The sequence below is a fragment of the Mus musculus genome, chromosome 2 (genome assembly GCF_000001635.26).
Source record: "Mus musculus strain C57BL/6J chromosome 2, GRCm38.p6 C57BL/6J".
NCBI lineage: Eukaryota > Metazoa > Chordata > Mammalia > Rodentia > Muridae > Mus > Mus musculus.
This window is the reverse complement of record NC_000068.7, coordinates 47,256,577-47,263,144: the sequence shown is the minus strand read 5'-3', so window position 1 is coordinate 47,263,144 and position 6,568 is coordinate 47,256,577. Positions and strand designations below refer to the sequence as shown.

The 6,568-nt window shown below is 34.3% G+C and overlaps 1 non-coding gene across 1 annotated transcript; it reads right to left on the bottom strand.

Annotated features, from left to right (window-relative positions):
• Nucleotides 1–5,166: 5,166 nt before the first annotated feature.
• On the bottom strand, nucleotides 5,167–5,294 carry LOC115489629. The gene has a single exon (XR_003954239.1). It is a non-coding gene; the product is annotated as a small nucleolar RNA SNORA40 (small nucleolar RNA).
• Nucleotides 5,295–6,568: the final 1,274 nt, after the last annotated feature.

Below are 6,568 nucleotides of genomic sequence, written 5' to 3'. Positions count from 1 at the left end.
GTGAACCAAAGCCTTTCTCTCTTGCCGAGAATGTCTGAATATTAATCTCACATTGTATACCCTCCAAGAGTTTTTCAGTCACACTCTTTGAAACCCAGAGATTGTAACATTCTGAGTACCATACATATTAGCAGTTCCTTATGTACTGCTCAGGATCATTTAAAATGCAAATTCTGTCTTCTCTTGTTAGGTTTTAGAGCAAGCTTGTTTGACCACAACCCTCTTAACATTCTGCACACTTCAGCATAATGGTAGAGATGGGGTCAAGACATCCTTATGGAGCTCACTCTGTCCATTTGAATGGCGTAGATGGCTACAGCATCATTCTTTTCACACCTCTAAGTGAGTGTAAGGTGGGCATGTTCATCAATTTGTTGGGGGGGCAGACTTACAATTATCTATACACATCATCTGAGACACAGGGAAAATAAGAGGGATTTTCATTATTTGTGTTCATATTGATCTTCTTATGGGATTGCAATCCCATTCAGCTCCTTCAGCCCTTCCCCTAACTCTGCTACAGGGGTGCCTGGGCTTCAGGATTGGCTGCGAGTATCTGCATCTGTCTCAGTCAGATGCTGGTAGGGTTTCTTAGAGGACCACCGTACCAGGCTCATTTTCTGCATAACAAGAGTCACTTGTGAGTGATGCCCATATGAGCTCATGTTCTAGAAAGGGCTTAGAAATTTTCTTTTGATTATTTTCCCTTTGGCAACTAAGCACTGTTCAAAGAGTTTAGCAATGTAGTTTGTCATTCTGTATCATTGGAGTTCCTTTGTTGTGTCTTGTGCTATTAAAAGTCTATCATAACATTGATATAATTTATATTAATTTTAATAAAGGAATAATTAGTTTTATAGGATCATAAAATGTTAACATCAATACGTGAATGGGGCATTTAAGCCATGCTGCTTCAAAATCTTCAGTCTTCTGACCGTAATAAGACCTTTCAAATCAGGCAGACCCTTTCTATCAACTTTCTCAGTGGGTCATGGAACCTGAATTTACTGAAGTCTCTTTAGACAAAAAAAGTATTTTTCTTTCTCCAATGTTCTGATAAGGAATCTTAGGTATAGGTCAGGATTTCATGGTTAGACAGCTCCCTCCAAGTTCCTGTTGAGCATTTCCGTGTTGTAGGCTCAGCATTGACTGCCCTTCCAACCCTTCTTGTGAGCACTGTCATTACTGGCTCACCCTCTCTCCAATATCTCAGCTTAAGGTTTTACCTCTTCATGGAGGCTTTTGTAGTTTTCTGTTTTCCAATGGAGTTTACCTTAATCAGAAATTACCTTACTCAGGGCTTGCCCCTCACTTCCCTATTACAAAGAAAGTTCAGCCAAGCATGAACTTTGCCTTCATTTTTCATAATTACTTCTCTGTTACCCACTGGGCTTCGGGAGGTCAGCGTATTATTGAATGAGTGAATGAATAAGTGAATGAGAGTGCATTCATGATTGACAGTATGGGCTGAACAGTAAGATCTTGTCTCAAAAAAAACAAGACAAAACAACCGAATTTTGAAGTTGTACCTGTAGAGCAATTATCCTTGAATTTCAGACCGATAAATGATAAAAACTGAGAAAGCAAAACACTCATAGCTATGTGGTTGCAGTGGCTACACTCATAAACTGGATTTAGTCATATTGAGGAGATTAATAGAATGTATCTCAATATGGACACCTGAGGTTGTCTGACATACAGGTATAAGCACTCTCTTTTCTGCTTCCTGCCCAGCTTGAGTTGAGCAGCTCTGTTTCAACAGAGATTCCCTACCATGATGCCTTATTACATCCCACTGCAATGTGGTCAGTGCCGTGCATTAAAACTTTCCTTAAATGCCTTTTTTCATGCATTTACCATAGCAGTAGAAAAGTGTGAATAATACAGTCATTTTCAAATTCATATATGTGAATTTTTCACATAAACAAGCTATTCTCTGAAAGGAGACAGGACTGTCATTTTCTTCTGTGTTACCCATATAAGTCTGTACATCTGGCTAAGTAAATATTGAATAGAGGAAAAAGATGTGAACTGGCACCTTATTTTTTTAAACATTACTTTAAGCTATATATTTCTTTTTAACCATGTGCACTTGGTACTTCTTTTTCCATTCTTGACAATATTTAAGAGATTTTTCTCAAGTAGTTCTTCATAGTTTTAGGTTTTCCTTTCATTCTTCTTGGTTCAAAAAGTGTGAGCTTGAGGCATAAAATCTCTTGAACCAGCTGCAATCCAATCTGGCCTGTCTAATATTTATAATAAAACCTTTACTACACAATATTCTATTTAATGAAAAAAAAAATACTTAAGATGATTCTTTTCCTGGATTTCTATATTGCTTCTTTGCTTCACATTTTATAGGATGAGACATGGAGTGTGAACAAAGAATCCAGCTATTGCATTGCATATTGGTAATGTGTTTTCTGGAGACAGTGTCTGTCACTGCTGTAATTCAGTTTTTAATATGTTAGTAGAGAGTGCAACTTCTGCATTTTTGGTTGTCCCCTTTTGAAAGGATGTTACATGTGTGCACTTCTTTAATATGCTTGCTTAACAGTAAACTAGGACACTTGGCTCATTTTACCATAATATATTTGTGTGGAAAACATCCGGAAATATACACAGATATCTAAATTGTTTCAATAAACTAAATAGGAATAAGAACTTTCTAAAAAGGCTTTTGTAAGATTTTTGATACTCCCCATCTTTGTGAAGAAAGAAAAACTCAAAACCACAAAGATTGGAGACATACATTGTCCAAGGTATGCCATCTGTAAAGATTGGAGGCATACATTGTCCAAGGTACGCCATCTGTAAAAGTTTGATCTGGTTCTACCTTCTGTCCCAAGGTTCCCATAATAAGATTCAGACTCAAAATATATTAACAAATACCTTGAACATATAGTTAGGTTAATCTCTGACTAGATTGATCATAACTTAATATAATCCATTTACTCTAATCTACATTCTGCTATGTGTTTAGTTACCTGTGATCAGTTGCCATATGTTCATCTTTTCAGATCTTCCTGGACAAATCTCCCATGACTGACATTATCCCCAAAGCCTTACTGCCACCTATTGTCCCACTTTCTTTTTCTTGCCTAAGCCATAGGCTATCAGGTTTATTATTGATGAGTACCACGTCCATAGAAACAAAAAAGATTTTCTCTCTATAGTCATCTGTTTTTGAGTTGGAATAAAGTAACTCAAAAGTCAGGAGAATGTATTATCACTAAAAACACTGTAGTATTAAGAGTCCACATTCCAGGTGAGCCTCTTTGCCAAAGAATAAAACCAGACATAGACAAAGAAGCTAACAAAAGATGAAATTATTAAATACAATTTAGGATAATACACAGCCAAGATGTTGGTGAATGAAAGAAATCTATGTAATCTGTAAAGGCTTATTAGGTAGTTTGTATTGTTAGCAGTCAGAAAGGAATTCTGTAGGAAGAGGCCATGAAGGTCTACATTCTGATCCTAACAGTGAGCTGATTATCAATGCATCAATGAATTCTAAAGCTTTCCATCATCATTTTTATTCTTATTTTAAGTCAAATGTTGCCCAGAAAAAAATATGCTGCTTCCTGGAGTTATAAAATATGACAAACCAACAGGGGCTCAGCACACTTTCTTGGTGTAGTTTTGAGAAACTTGTGCAAAATTCAAGTGTTGGTGTCACTAGCAAATATTGTATTTAACTGCATATTATGTGACAGGCATTGTATTATATATCAGAAAATTGATATTAATGAGGATTGGGCAGTTCTTATTTCATAAAGCTCTGAGCTTAAAGATGGAGAAGGAAAAATTAAATCCTCAATAGTAAGATGTGCTGTTTAATTGAAGTATCTCTGAGAGAAGTAGAGATAACCAGGGCAAAAGCTACATGCTCATGATATTCTATACTGCTCTATCATTTTGAATATGATCAGAGCTACATATCTGTATCTGTATCTATCTATCACTGAAAGCAATGCATAGAATTTTATGACCACATAAATGATTGCATTCACCTTATTTATTCTAGGAAAGGATAAAAAATGAGAAGATATCTTTCAATACAAAATAATTATCTATGATCTAACCTAATTCTTTTCATAATAACATCTAATAGAAATAAATTTCTGTTTATTTTTAAACTTTGTACTCACACAAATATTTATAATTGGAGTTGTCATACCCCTTAGCTTTCAATATATTTGTATTAAAATGTCAAAAATACTACCTAATAATTTATAACCAAATACTATCAACAAAGATGACAAATAAAAGACTATATAATGATTTTATTTATTCATTCAACATTATGCAGGATGTCTGCAGCTGTTGCATAGTTCCATAATCCTAAAGTATTGGAGCTGAGACAAAAGAATTGCCAAATTCAAGTTAAACTGGGTGCTAAACAGGGAGAACTTTCTTCAATAATTCAAAACAAACTAAAATAAACACATAAACAGAAATATGTGAGTTAAATTAGTCAAGGAAGATTTACATGCACAATAGTATTACATTGTTTTATTGTTGCTGTTGTGGTCACCTTTTTAATTCAAATTATTTTATACATGATTCATTTACTGTCCATCAAGGTCACTCCATTTCATGATTCCTAAAAATAACCTTTTCTCAAAGAAAGATGCTCAATCCAGCTGGGCTACCTACACTTTATTCTTCTATCTCTTCTTGAATTAAAGACATACATATGACACATTCCAAGTTCTCCACTAGAGCATCCCTTGTAATTTCTTCAAACAATTCACTTTAGGAACCCTTTGAAGGTATATTTGCATCTTGCACTTAACACCCCACATTTCTTAAAAATATTCATTCCTAATACATTGATGAATACTCTTCTATATTTAGAATATAGCAGTACCTCGCCTAAGTGAATTTCAAGTTTAGATTCTTACAGCATCTAGTTTTCAAATAGTTATTTTAAACACATGGTAATTTCTTTTCCAAGCTGTTTTAGTTACCAGTAATAGGTACACCGAAACAAACATTTATTCACAGATATTTTCAACTCTGACTGCATCTTCAAAACTAGAGATTAAATATGGATATTCATCTACCACCTTACTTTTCCTTACCTATGCTTTCAGATTATTAGCAATTGTCAGAAATGACCCCATCAATACCATCATCTCTCTGAGCTGTCTTATATATTATAATCCTTCGTGAATGTAGCAAAAAGCATACTCATCAATGAATTATGGATGACAAATGAGAATTTAGGTTGGCATTTATCTTGTATACCTTTGTTCACCCTTTGAACAAACATACAAACAAGTATTACATATTCTATTTTTTAAGAAAGCATTTGAGGATAAAATACTTAATTTGGCACATTACCCATAAATATCAAACTGTCAGCAGGACTATCAATATACACTATAATCATTTTAGGAAGAAGAGAAAAAGCCTAAGTGATATTAATTATTGCATATGGTAGTTCTGCAGGAATAGTACAGACTGTCATATATCAAAAGAATGAGGTCAGGTAAAAAGCAATGTGATATATGTGTAATTAGTGTGCAATATAGATATGAGATGAGGATATTTTATGTGTATAGTTACATAAATTTCGACTATTTCATATATATCATTTATTTCATATATACCATTTATTTTATATTTTTACCAAATTACAGAATATTTTATTATCCCTGAAATGTTTTTTCCACTATGTAGTCAACTCAAATGCTCCCCAGAAAAAAACCCTTCTTTACTATTTCAAGTATTTTTCTTTTATAGATCATAATTGGTAGTTCTAGGAATGTATCTTTACAAGAGGGCTTGCCTACCATGAGTAAGGAAGGCCCAGGCTACCTACATAATACTATAAGACAAACATCCTGCTTCATGTCCACTTGAGTGGGTATCAATTTTATCACATACAGCAATCCAAACACCAAATAACCCAGGGGATGCAAAGTTTGACAGATCATTCATGACAAGTTTTATGGCTGTCTAGATCAACAAGCAAGTGTAAGATCTATGTTTAGATAATTGTAAATGAAACAATGTTTCTTATAGACTAAGTCTAACTAAGTTCTAAAAGTAATACTTTATTTTAAGTTATGGCTTTGAGTGATGTGTGTGGGCCGATGAGTATGAGGAGTAGCAGAGTCCGAAGAGTGCATCAGAATCCCCTAAGGTAGATATATTTTGATTTGAAAGTGGTGAGTATTTTGATTTGGGTCCTGGGAACCAAATTTAGTTGCTCTTGAAGACCACAAGAGCAGTCACAGAACCATGATTACTGCCCAAGGTCTGTATTTTTAATGCATTTTAAATTTTATTGATAAAGCAATATATTCTATTAGTTATTTCCTCATTTATTTATTTGTTCATTTTGTAGACTAGGTTTTGTAATGCCCAAAAATTAACCTGTAATTCCCCACTGACACAGGATTCAAGTAACTTCCTGGAATGCTGGGAATTGTAGTTCTTGGGAAATAACAAAGCCTCATTGGAAAGTAAGGTAGCCAATATTTTGTTCTTATAAGCCCCTGCAACAAGTCTGTAAGGCCATTTCGGCTGGCAAATTATAGCGATTACTCCTGAT